We start from the raw sequence: 14,513 nt of genomic DNA on the forward strand, positions 1-14,513 counted from the left end.
GAAAAACAAAGATTTTCTATCACAAAAACTTCAATAACTTTTAAACTGAAACAGATAACAACAACATTTTTGGGTCATCCATAAATCACGTGATCGGGGGCAAGGGGGTCTGACAAAAGTCACCAGTCCACACAAAATTTCAAATTTTTGTATGGACGTCTAACCTTATAGAAAACAGTTTTCATTTAACTTTCTGGGCCACTGTGCACTGGGTTGAAAATCGTTGGTTTTGGTTTTGAATTTTTTAAGTGATTGATGATGATGCCTCAATCTTATGATTATTTCTAGTATTGGCGAGTTTATTTACTTGACTTTCATGCAAAATCAAATAGAATTAGGTTTTCTTTGTTATAGGGTCCTAAAGCTTTGTCCCAATTTTAGTGCCAAACGCTTAAATTTAGGCTAAAAACACATGTTTGCTCAATTTTTTTATATTTTGGTTTGTTTCGGTCCAAAAAACATTTTTTATATTTTTCTAGATTTTTTCACACCCCTTGGCTTAAACTCAAATTTTGGGTGTATTTTGTTTTCCGTGTCCCTCCGGAAATGTCAGATAGGAACAACCCCAGTATTAAAACTAAAACCCCTGTGGTGTTTTTGTCGACTAAGCGAACGTCAAACATGATCAAAAGCGTCAAGGTTCATTTATGGACCTAATTATTAAATCTAGGTTAAAATATGATATAGCCGTTCTTTGAGCGGGAAAAATTGCTAAAGTAGTTGCAATAAAATGCTCTTTCGTGTTATTAAATAAAAACAAGATTTCATTAAACATTTTAGGACCCTATTCTCAGTCGAAGTTTTCCCTTAGGAAGCGCATATTACCCCGTCTTCCCTTACCATCCCCCACACCCACTATGTTGCTGTTGCTTCCCGCAATGATTGCATTTTGGTCACCTCCCACCACCACCACTTCATCAGACGCTGTATACCCCAAAAAACTCCGACCCGGCAAAATCGCTGGCAGCGCGTATCGTTCTGTGACTCGAAAATTTCCAGGGGTTGAATTCGATTAATTTCGCTCTTATTATGTTATCATTATTTACTACTGTGCCCAGCCGCGGGCTATTTTTTGCTCGAGTTTTCTTTTCCCCCTCCTGGATGTTCGGTGGAAATTTTGCCTATGTGTCTCTCGAATGGTGGTCCAGGGTGGATTCGATTTTGCTGGTGCATTAAAAACGTTTTCATATCCCGGTTACAAAACGTTGAAATCAATATAGAAGGACGAAATGAAGGAACACGTCTTTCTCGTTGGGTCTTTTGGATCTGCCAAGTCCATTCTAGTTAATTGGATTAATGTGGTATCTACTAAATAGAAAATATTTATCTAGACTAGATGCTAAGCTCGTTTGCCACCCTATTAAACAATTGATTTAAAAAAAATGCAATAAATTTCCATTTGAGTGAAAATTCCCGATTCCTTTTTACAAGTCAGATTGATAACGTTTAAATCGAAAATGTTCCACTACACAATATTTTTTTTCGACAATTTCCATCTTGGCACAGGCCAAGAAAAGTTCAATTAATGAGGGTGGGCCCGAAATGGCTGGCCCCTCACGGATTGATGGGAACAGGGGGTTGGGACCATTGAGAGGTCCTCAAACACCACAGGTTAGGGCGGATCAGGGGGAGGACGCCCCCTGGATAGCTGTAGAGCGAAAGAAGAGAAATAAGAAGCACGAAGTGCAGGAGCGTAGGGGGGTGTTGCGATCATCATCAAGACGGAAGAGTCCAAGTAGGGGAAGGGGTGATAAAATGAACTCCTTAAGGATATCATCTTCTTTCTGATAGAAAAACGAGGAATATGTATAGTTCTATCGCACAAGATCAAAAACAGGGATTTTATCTAAAGCAGTAACATGAATTCAGACTAAAATAGCTAAATTTTCACGTATTTTTATCGCTATCAAAAAACGATGGAAATGTTCATTTTACCTGCACTATATGGGTAAAATGAACAGCTGTTGGTGGTAAAATGAACATCACACAAAAAACGTGAGCAAAACTAATATTTTTAAAAAAAATATTGCATTCCTTAAAATATATGTATAAATGCTTGTTAGCCATTGAAAAAGAAATCTTAAAGTTTCATATTTGCCATCATATCACAACAATATTTACATCATTGAAAAACCTCAAGACCGCCGAACTAAAAATTACGTCAGCTCTAATTTTCAAATGTGGTTTTCTAAAATCTTAGCTTTAGTTGATAATTTCACTTCAATTGACCTCCGTATCAATCCGAACACTCTGATTTATGCTTTAAATCGTCCGTGCGTGATAAAAATCCATTGAAATTTGTTTTTTCTCGGGTTATAGGCATGGTGTTCATTTTACCACCCCTGTTCATTCTACCCCCACTTCCCCTAAACGGAAGTCTTGAAGGCGATGCGCAGCGACGCGAAGCTCGCAGATCTAGGAGCCGACGACTGCGTACGTCAGACGCATGATGAATGAAATGAATCCTCGAGCTCAAGCGGGACAAGGAGCGCAAGGGCGCCGCCTGCAAAAGTTTGGCGGAAGAGGTCCTTGGCAAGGGTGTCGAGGTGAGGGCTCTAACACAGGCAGTGACTCTGAAGGTGATGAATCTTGACGAGATCACTGACGCAGAAGAGCTCGTCACGGCACTGCGGCAACAGTGCGAGGTACAGGTGCCTACCGCAGCCGTTCGGGTACGGAAAGGTCCGGCAGAAACTCAGGTGGCCTTAGGTAGGGAAGATCAAGGTGGGTTGGTCAGTATGCTCATTGGCCATACACGAGCAACCGGTGATCTGCTTCAGATGTAGGGAACCGGGACACAAGTCCTGGGGCTGTAAAGGCCCTGATAGGACCAAGTTATGTAGGCGATGTGGTGAGGAAGGTCATAAGGCACAAGGCTGCAAAAATCCTCCCAAGTGTTTGATTTGTTCCGGGAAGTCTGTGAACAACAAGCATCCAACGGGAGGCTCAAGATGCCCGACCTTCAAAAGAGCCATAATTGAAAAGTCACAGTGCAGGTAACACAGCTGAACCTGAACCACTATGGTCCTCCGCACATTTAGGGGGAATGGTCCTCCGGAAATCTAGGAGGTTGGTGTCAGGCCCTGCAAGCCAGCCGTAAAAAAAATCAAGCAACGAATAATCAACGAGAGAATACGAACAGGGACAATCGGCGAAGACCACAGCGACGTAAAGGGACTAGCAATTGGAAGCTCGGTACGTGGAACTGTAAGTCTCTCAACTTCATCGGGAGCACACACATACTCGTCGACTTGCTGAAGGACCGCGGATTCGGCATCGTAGCGTTGCAGGAAGTGTGTTGGAAAGGATACAAGTTGAGGATCAAAGGCCGGTTCTTCAACTTCAGCATAATAAACGCGCACAGTCCTCACTCCGGAAGCACTGATGATGATAAAGACGCTTTTTACGCGCAGTACGAACGCGGGTACGACATCTGCCCAAGCCACGGCATCAAAATCATCATAGGAGATCTAAACGCTCAGGTTGGTCAGGAGGAGGAATCAGGTTGTTGTTAACAACCGAAAATCGGTGCAGCAAGTGGTGATCAGTATAGGCGACTGCACGATCACTTCGAAGCGCTCCGTCAAACACTTGGGGTGATGATCGACGATAAGCTTACCTTCGGTAGCCACGTTTATTATGCCTGCTAGAGAGCCTCCACAGCTATTGTGGCACTGTCCTGTATGATGTCCAATAGCTCTGCGGTGTACGCCAGTAAGCGTAAGCTTCTGGCCAGTGTCGCCTCGTCCATACTGAGGTATGGTGGCCCGGCTTGGGGCACGGCTTTAAGTACCAACAGCTACCGTAGTAAGCTAGAAAGTACTTATAGGCTAATATGCCTGAGGATTGCGAGCGCGTACCGTACCGTGTCACACGATGCACTCTGCGTCATCACCGGTATGGTGCCTATTGGTATCCTTATCATGGAGGACATAGAGTGCTTCGAAAGGCGCGGCACAAGAGGCATACGCAGGACTGCCAGACTGGCCTCTATGGTCAGATGGCAGCGTGTGTGGGACAGTTCTTCCAAAGGAGGGTGAACCCACAGGTTGATTCCGAGGGTAGATATCTGGGTCAATAGGCGCCATGGGGAACTAACATTCCACCTGACACAGGTCCTTTCGGGCCATGGTTGCTTTAGACAGTATTTACACCGTTTCGGTCATGCGGGTTCTCTCAAATGTCCAGTTTGTGCAGGTTTAGAGGAAACGGCGGAACACGTTTTGTTCGTGTGCCCGCGTTTCCGCACAATGCGTGACCGCATGTTTGCCACATGCGGTGGGGACACGATTCCAGACAATCTGGTTCAGAGGATGTGTGAAGACGTGCTTAGCTGGAATGCCTTTTCATCGGCTATCACCCACATTGTTATGGAGCTACAAAGGACGTGGCGAGTGGACTCGAAGAGTGGTTAGTGCAGACGCTAAAAAAAAGGTAGTGGTCCGAATCAATGTTTGCGCCGCGATAGGTTCTGACGTTGATTATGTCCGAGATGTGATTTCCATCAATCAAATTGTGATCGATTTGCGATTCAGTCTGTTGTGGTTATCTCCAGGTGTACCGATATGAGAGACTGTGCTGAAAGTAGGTTTTGGCCTTGTTCTTGGAGGCGGAGAAATCAATCAGTCTAAGGCTGTTATCGTTCGTAAACTGGTGAGCGCTGAACTTCCCTATAAGTATTCTGAATTCCTCCTCCTGGCCAACCAGAGCGTTGAGAGCTCCGATAACGATTATGACATCATGGCAGCTTTAGTATTCACGTTCTAGTTGCGTGTAGAAAGCGTCCTTATCATCATCATCACTTGCTATGTGAGAGCTGCGCACGTTGATTATGCTGGTATAGAAGAAACGGCCTTTGATCTTCAACTTGCACATTCTGTAAACGATTGGCTACTACTATTGCGGACCCTCAATAATTCGGAAAGAATGTGGGTACTTTCTAGGAAATTGAGAGACTAACAGTTCCATGATCCGTGTTGCTAATCGTTGATTCGTTTTCGATGTCTGGGTCTTACTCGATTGTTCCGGTACGAATTAAAATTGTATGCTTCCTGTACTGATGACTTTTACGGCTGGCTTGTAAGGTCTGCACCAACCCCCTGTCTCGCCGGAGGACCATCGTGCACAGCACTATTTAGAGTCCCACGCTGGCACTACAACGATGATCACTCGCTCCTAACATGGAGAATAGACGTAGTTTTGAGCCACCCCTAACATGGAGAACTGACGTTCTGATGAGCTACACCCTCAGAAGAGAGTAGCCCCCTACCCTGTCAGCATTCGACCGAGGTCTCACCGCGGTCGGTTACCCGATCTTAAAGACCACAAATGGGGTCTTTTTTATACCTGCAGATACGCGAAGTACCAATGGTACGCATTGTCCAGTAATTTACCACCCAGAGAAACTCATACTTAAATGAAATAAAATTTCAAGAAATTAAGCCCCAATGCACCTTACACAATTTTAATCAACATGTCATTCAGGCTGAATGTGCAAAAATCATGCTTTCCGGTAATTTAATGTTTATGGTATTACCGCAAACAAGTGCCAGAGGAATTGACAATCCAACACCGGAAAAGGCATTTTATTTCCATTTATTGTCGATGAGTGCATTTAATTTATCAATGGAATGAATTTAAATTTAATTATTGTCAGCTGCACACCGTTCTCGGACCGGAATAAGAACGCCTCGAATGTGGAAGCCGTGGCACCGGGAAAACGGACCTTGTTGAATCGGAGAAAGACATGTGTTCCGGCTTGTAGCAACACCATCGAAAAACGCTGGGGGTGTCATTCGAGTACGTGTGGATTCATATGATAATGGAACTAATTACTGCCACGCACGCTTTCCTACTTATCCGCGCTCTCGCCTCCGGATAAATGTCCGTTACCATTCTGCTGTTCGCCGGAAGTGCGGTCAGCTGCCGAACGTAACTGGCAGAAATTAAGCAGCAATTGTTCCACGGAATCGAAAAAGCACAGATCAGCTCTCGGGATTTCTGATGAATGAAAGTCTACTTTGGACATTCATTTGCACACTCCGACCTTTTTTACGACCGTTATAGGGGTTGGTAGAAAATGAGATAAAAAAAACACGGATCCCAGATATTCATCAGAGTTAAAGCATGGTTCGAAATGGCAACACTGCTCATATACTTATGCTTTACATCGGTAGAGGACCGGTGCAACGTGGACTGTCATTTCCATAGAAGAACTGTCATATCTATGTGATAACACGTCTACTCTCTATGGCGCATTCAAAAGGCAATGAGTTAATCTAACTTCGTGTGTATTTTGCCATTTTTTTAACTTTGTGCTCTACATTTTTACTTTGTTTTCAGAAAACACACTGAAAAACATTGCTAATTTTCTCAGGATTGAATAGACTAAAATTTTAAATAATGCGTCATTAGTAATTTTATATTATTCAAAGAGCGCTTGCATTAACCATTATAAATTGTTTTCATAAAAAAAGAAGTTGTAGGGTACCGTAATTTCGGGTGAAATTGATCATTTTTCATGGTTTTCCTTTCCTGTTTTCTATAATGTTGCCAATGCCAAATAACTAAGTGCAGGGAAACAAGTACGACGGTGAGCCTCATAGGCTCATGAGCCGAAATTTTTTAACAAATGTGATTTTAGTGTTAAAAATCATATCCAAAATAAAAAATCTGGGGATTCCATTTCGGGGTGAAATTGATCACTTGTCAATGCGATTATTGTTAGCTCTTAAAACAACTCTACATACTGAATTAGAGTTCCCTGAATCCGAATATGTTTGCCAAATTCTTAACAATACAATATTCATAGAAATAATGAATGATTAAATTCAACACTTCAGTCGTCGCGCTGTTGTATTTTGTACAACACTGTTGAAAAAACCTCGCTTTTCGTTCACAACAGCAGCGTGGTGGTTTTGACGGTGGAAAACCGCGCGACGACTGGAAGGTTAAAGAATTACGCGGAAAACGCCTAAATGTAGGCAATTTCCAAAAGAATTTCCTGATATACTGATAATTATTTCAGCCGAATGAGCAAATTGTTACGAGCTTTGATGATGAAATCTGGTTTGGGGATATATTTTAAGCATCCTTACAAACTTTCAGGATTATACCATGTTCCAATCCTTGCTTAGAACAAGAAGTTTATGGATGTTTGTCGATACTGCACCGAACATGATTTTGATATTTCACATTATTTTCATAGATATGAACATTATTTAACGCAAAAAACTTTACAACACACAATTCGACAATAGTTATGACAAACAACGTTCATTCACTGTAGGTTACATTGATATTTGTGGTCCATTGGGAAGAAATAAAATCGTGTGACACTGTGATCAATTTCACCCTACTGATCAATTTCACCCGAATTTACGGTATTGGAGATTACGCATGCAACCTAAAAGTTTAATAATAATCAAATGCTGATCATCATACATCTCTTAGCTAAATAAATCGTAAAACTATAACAACTATCGGATTGCATAGACTGAAATGTAAGAATAGCTCAAGTTCAACAGTTTGTGAAACGATGTCTTGAAGGTTGGATGGTTCCACACAATAGACGTCTCTTTGTATCATTATTCTTGCTCAACAGTTGGTGAACTTAGCAGTAGCAGCGCTGCCATTATTGGTTCATGTGGAAGGAATTGGTAGCAGTCTTCCGCCGCCGCGAATCGACCTGGCTCCACCAGACACAACAAAGCTTTTTGTTGCTTCCGACACGCCCCTCTATAGCAAGTGCCGCTGATTGTTGTGAAAGCAACCACGGAATATAAAAACCCGAGAAAGGAAGTAAATGCTCCAAATCCTTTTTCACGACTGAATAAATCCGAAAATGGTTTTAGTGTTTGATTTTTCGCTTTTTTTATTCACCCAACACCTCCTATTCCATCGTTTGGGACTATTTTGGTGGATCCCTCAGACGGTATCCAATACAGGACAACGTATACAGTAGTCATTCTAGTGTTTTTCCAATAGTCTATTCTGAGAAGCGCGCGAAAGGATTTTCGTGTTTCCAATCTTTTCGCCCAGATAGCTTGCCGAAGACGTGGACACACAAATTGAATGTTGAGCGTAGTCGTTTGCAGTTTGTAGTTGTTGTGTTTATAGAATTCTTCCAGCTAAGCTCATAGTATTGGATTTCTCACAATAGAGTGCAAATGAAGGGAACACGAAAAGAATTTCAATAGAAATCATGTTTATTTAATTAGCCCGTTTACGGTAACATCAAATTAGTAACGACTAGAATATTATGGCTGAAGTCTAACAATCCAGAAACATCTTCTTCTTCTTTTTCTTGGCATTACGTCATCACTGAGGTAGACCCTACTTCTCAGCTTAGTGTTCAATGCACTTCCACAGTTATTAACCAAGAGCTTTCCTTGCCAAAGTTGCCATTTTCGCATTCATATATCGTGTGGCAGGTACGATGATATTATATGCCCGGGGAAGTCAAGGATATTTCTATTACGAAAAAATCCTGGATCGACCGGGAATCGAATTCAGACACCTTCGGCATGGCTTTACTTTGTAGCAGCGGACTCGGCTAAGGAAGGCCCCACACTTTGTTGGTACCTAGTGTTACCAATGTCAAACAACTGAATGCAGAAAAAAAACAAGTAAGTTTTTGAATCTCATTGGTTCATGTACCGACAATTTTATACATATCTGATTTCCGTACTAAAAATCATCATAAAATTAAAAACAAAACAATCAGGGGATTACTTATAAAAATGATTATTTTATGTTTTGAAAATAACTCTACCAACTTCATTTAGGCTTTTCAATCCGAATATTTTTGGCCGATTTACAAAACATAATTGGGCTTGATTGAGTTATATTTTTGTATATAAACGAATGTAATAAATTTGAAGAATCCAGGTTCAATGAAACATTTTTTGCTAACATTTACATAATACAGCAACTTTTTGCAAAGTCTAGCCTTAGATTGAGGCAGAACTTGGAAAGACTCATTGGAGATGAGTTCAGCAATCTGTAACGGTTTAATTTTTGAATGGAATCGAATCTGGTTTCTCTCTACTTAACTAACTTCACTTTTGCGCCAAGCAGACGATTCAATCGTCTGCATGTGAAGCAGCAATATCCATGCCCAGCGAGACTCAGGGCGAGTCCATCAAACCCGAAAAAGATCAAAATTCGAACCCGATCAATCTCACCACAACTCTGACCCCACACGCTAAATTTTTAAGCAAACCCAAAAAACATCAAAATCGAATCAATTCCCATCAACAACCTTTCTTCATCTAGGGCAAACTAGCAAACGTTCAGACAAGAATTGTATTTTTCGGTTTTGCCTTTTTCTCCTATCTGGATTCCAATAGGAATTTTACTTGCGCACGGCCGTGCTAAAACTAAGTCCCTTTTGGTCCGAGGGTACACATACGGACTGTCCTACTTATCTCTAGCTTATCTAATCTGACCTTGATCTTTCTGGCTCGGCTCAAGCTCAGGCGATGTCCAACGATAGATGTAACGGTGGGCCAGCCTAGACTACTGTTGGTTGCTGTAGCGAGCGGTCGACGACAACGACGACGACGATGAGGGCGAATGGATTGGTGCTTCTCCGATGCTGTGAGTGGTGCGTGTCCTGGCTAATGCGCTTCTTGAATGCGAGTTCGGTTGGATTTCGAACCGCCAACTGTCTCGAGGCTATCGATTTGAGAATGCCACTGATGATTTGGCTTCCAGTGCGCAATTCTCGGGAGTCGTGGAATGCTCCCAGGCCCGTAGGTGCGACGATGGGTCACTGGCCGGACGACGAGGCCTATAGCCTACAAGCCGCCAAGCTTCCGGATCCACCCAGAAGACTCGTAATGGTCGAATCCCCCTACAACCTACTTCCGGTTCTAGAACCCGGCAGGAACACCTTCGCGTGAAGGATTCGGTTCCTGAGCCTCGAGCAGAAGATACTTGGTCTTGCTGATTTGACGACAGCAACTATCTTAAACTAAGATATGGGAATGCCTGTTCCCTTGCACTTGGGCCTACTAAAAACTTCCACACTTTTCTTATAATTTTTCCGACTTTTTTTGGCGATTTCAAACAGCTTGTAACCACTAAAAAAGATCTTATAATTTCCACTACTGGGACTACGTCCGCTTTTGATCACTGTTCGACTCGGAAAACTGATGACCAGAATGTTTGATTCTTTGTTAGACTTATATAATAGATTGTTACTCACAATACGTAATCCGTTACAGGATACTCATCAGTTAGAAGAACTGCGTTAAGAAGTAAGTGAGTTCAGAGATTGCTTTGAGATAGAAGAATGGTGGTTGCTATACCGACCACCGGGAGGCGCTGCCGTCATATAAGTGATTGGTTGGATATGGCTACTTCTTCAATAGGGTACGATTGAATCAGACTTTTCATGACGAAAAGATGATCAATCGATTTATTAAAAAAACTAAAACTGGTAACAATATTATAACCATGTTACATTATGATTAATCGATTTATTAAAAAAACTAAAACTGGTAACAATATTGTAACCATGTTACAAATCGAACCTATTTGCTACCTCCTTCAAAATTTACTTTCATAAAACTTATTTTTAAACAAAACAAAATGTTTTGATGATGCTTATTTATATTATCGACCAAAATTTGAGGTCATCCATCAATATAAAGTGTTACTAAAACTTTTCAAAGAAACCTAAAAGAGTAAGTATTGAAAAAAAACAAAAAAATAATCTGTATTTATTACAAATCTATATGAATAAAAATAAAATGGTATTTGTATGTCACGAAATGGCTCGAGAACGGGCTATCAGTTGATGAAAATTTTCACAATGTTTTGTTCCTGAACTGCTCTGACGATTTTGTGTGTACACTGTAAACTCGGCATTACCCTTCAATGTGGGAAAAATACCCATTTTTCCTTAATGTATGTAAACGTCAAAATAAGAAGTACTTTCAAATTTTGAATTAAGGGTATTTTTCTCCCATGTGGAAGTTCGGAGCATTTACCCATTAAAGGGTGAAAAAATTCTTGACGTTTTTGGAATTGACCGAGCTTGATCATTCAGTCCAATAGCCGTAAACGAAAAATGATAGACCGTTGTTAAATGTAAGTATTAATTATTTATTCTGCTGCTTTCTACCACTATTCGTCCCACTTAATCCATAAAAATGAATAATTACAGAAAGCGCTGCTTAAAAATGTGAAAACCAAACTGGAACGGAAAACAATCTTCCGCTACCATAATCTGGCAATTTTTTCACCAAAACCACAGCAGTGGAACAAGATGGACCAGTCCCTAAGTAAACAAGTGATTCCGGACGAAAATAATCGGGAAAAAGAGATATCCAGCATCGCTTGCATCCGTTAGAATATATCAGCCGGAACACACTCCCTCGGCGATTGGCGGTTTAAATGAGATTTTTGACAGAACCAAAGCTCAAAAGATTTTTTAATATTACCTTTCGATAAATACATGAAAATATTCAACCTACGTGTAAAATTTGTCATATTTTATTATCATAATTATTTTACCAAAATTATTCAAATTAAAGTCTTAAAAACAACTAAAATAGAGTGAATTTTACCCACTTTGCCGAACGAACCATTCAGAATAGTGGGTAAAATTTACTCGTTGATTTGACGTACAAGCCCTTTACTCTTTCAAGAGTAAAGGCCCTTTACTCTTTTTATGAGTTAAACTAGTTTCTTTCAAAAAGGGTACTTTTTTACCCATTAAAGGGTACTTTGGTCTTACAGTGTATATAAGCCTAAGGATGTATACCGGGAGAGAACGAAACTGTCATTTTGTATGCGACGTTTCATGGCATTTTTCATCAGCCTACTGGATGGCAAGACTAAGTTTGCCGGGACCATTTGTTTCAAATAAATCTAAGCCCATTAAATACATACGCTAACAATGTTTATGAATCATGTAAAACAACAATTCTACTCCTACTATTGATGCACAATTGATTAAATTATCTTAAGAAATGGTGTATTTTTCCTACAGGTAAATTCTACTAACCCAGAATCAATTTTTATGCAATAAAAATTATTGCCAACTTTTAGAATAATAAATCGAGCTGTTTAGTGGAATACCTTTATTTAAATGAATATCTTGTATACTTCCAAGATAGAAATATTTAAAGATCTGTATATCTCAGAAATCATTAAATAAATTACTAGAATGTTTCCTAGCTTTTTTATAAATCATGTCGAGATACTTTTACTATTGATACGCAATTAATTTGAAAACAATGTATTTTTTTGCAATCAATTCATGAAGCAGTTTTTTTCTAGTATTATTCCAAACATTACATTCATTTCTTATATCTAGGTGTTCTGTGTTAATAGACAACACTATCATCCTAATTTGGTAACACAAATCTAAGATTTTATTAACATTTTGTTAACAACATATTACATTTCATTTGCCGTAGCAGTTCAGATTTTTACAGGTGAGTTGATTTCACCTGCTTAAAAGAGAAAAAAAAAAGTTTTTAATATACTTAACCTCAACATATAAATCGTGGCAATAGAAGATTGTAATGATTTTTGCCTGAAATTATTAATTATTTTATTTGACATTTGTTCCAATGTTTCAACATTGGATATTCTATGTAACTCATTGGTACTATACCAGGGAGGAAGCCTCAGAATCATTTTCATAATTTTATTTTGAATTCTCTGCAGAGCTTTCTTCCTGGTATTACAACAGCTAGTCCATATTGGTACATCATACAACATGGCTGGCCTGAAAATTTGTTTCAATATCAAAAGCTTGTTCTTAAGACAAGGTTTTGATTTTCTATTAAAAAGAGGATAGAGACATTTTACATATTTATTACATTTGGCTTTAATGCCCTCAATGTGATTTTTGAAAGTTAAATTCTTATCTAGCATGAGCCCTAGATACTTAACTTCATCTGACCAATTAATTGGAACCCCTCTCATCGTGACATGCTGCCTTGGGGAACACCAGCTCTTACAGGAAGTCTTTCAGATCTGGAGTTCTGATAATTAACCTGAAGTGTACGATTTGAAAGATAACTTTGAATTATTCTAACAATGTATGTTGGAAAATTAAAATTCTTTAATTTTACAATCAAACCTTCATGCCAAACACTGACGAATGCTTTTTCTATGTCTAGAAGAGCAAGACCAGTAGAGTGATTCCAAGCAACAGCACCAAAATTTGGTAAATTTTTTAATTCATTTTTTTCTATTGAGCTGAAAATTTGCACAGTTTTCCAGTTCCAGCTAAATCGTCATTTTCCGATATCAAATCTTCAAGTTGAGTCACGACTAACTTTTCAAAAGGGTGTATGTGAAAATGGTTCAAAAATATTCAAAAAGCTGCACAGCAAAAACGGTTCGTTCGATTGTTAGACAACTAAAGAAACAAAGTTAGACAACTAAATAAAGATTCCAAAAAAAAATACACACAGTAAAAAAATTTTTTTTTGCATTAAAAAACATAATTTTTGACACAAAAACTCAAATATCTCAAAACCCTATCGGAATACCAACGTAATTTTTTGAGGGAAAACGGTCCATTATATAAGCTATCTACCATAAAAATTTGGTGATGGTAAACCAATAAACAAAAAAGTTATGACATTTCGAACATGTCACAATTTTCACATTAAGTAGAAAAAAAATTTTTTTTCGGTGTAAATTATTACGGGAACCGCAGTTTGTTGCTGATTTTATTGTTAAGGGCCTTGCGTGAATTAAACAAGTCGTTTTCATGTGTTCATTAGTATTATGTATATTATATGTATAAATATTATGTATATGTATAAATATTATATGTATATGTATATATGTATAAATTAAAATGAATTAACAGATTACACGAAAATAATATTTTTGATTTTGATCGATGAGTTTCTAAATGTTATATATAAACTTTAAGAGTTTTGGATTTGGGTATGCGTTATGAGATCATGAAAACATTTTATTAATACTTATTTATTTATTTATTGTTATTCATTTTTTTTACAATATCGAACACTTCTGCATCATTATCAGTACAGTTCGAGTATAGTTTTGCTTTAATTTTATTTTCTGACAATGGAATGAAACAGTGAAATTTTTGGGTTCCTTGGATCGTTTTCGCGTTATTATATTGCTCGCTGAGCTCTGATGCCGTTAATTCGTACTCTTCAGTAGTAGTAAAACAAAATGATAATTTTGTTAAATCTTCTTCTTTTCTGCGATTCGCCCAATCAAATAGTTCTTTTGCAGTTTTAATTGGATGCTCACGTTCTTTGGCTAAACGGTTTTTGTACTGCGATGCTGCTCCATCAGACATGAAATATATCTTTCTGATTTCTTTATCCTTATCAACGCGTAAAAAGTTAATCATTTTGGCAATGAACAAATTTACAGATACTGAGTCGTGTCTTAAATCTTCGGAAATTACAATAAAACTAAAATGTTCAATTTGCGTACTTCCATTGAAATAAATAACGAATGGATGAATTGTAGCTTGTTGTACGTTCCAGTGATGGGACTGC

Source organism: Aedes aegypti, chromosome 1, assembly GCF_002204515.2.
Source record: "Aedes aegypti strain LVP_AGWG chromosome 1, AaegL5.0 Primary Assembly, whole genome shotgun sequence".
Lineage (NCBI taxonomy): Eukaryota > Metazoa > Arthropoda > Insecta > Diptera > Culicidae > Aedes > Aedes aegypti.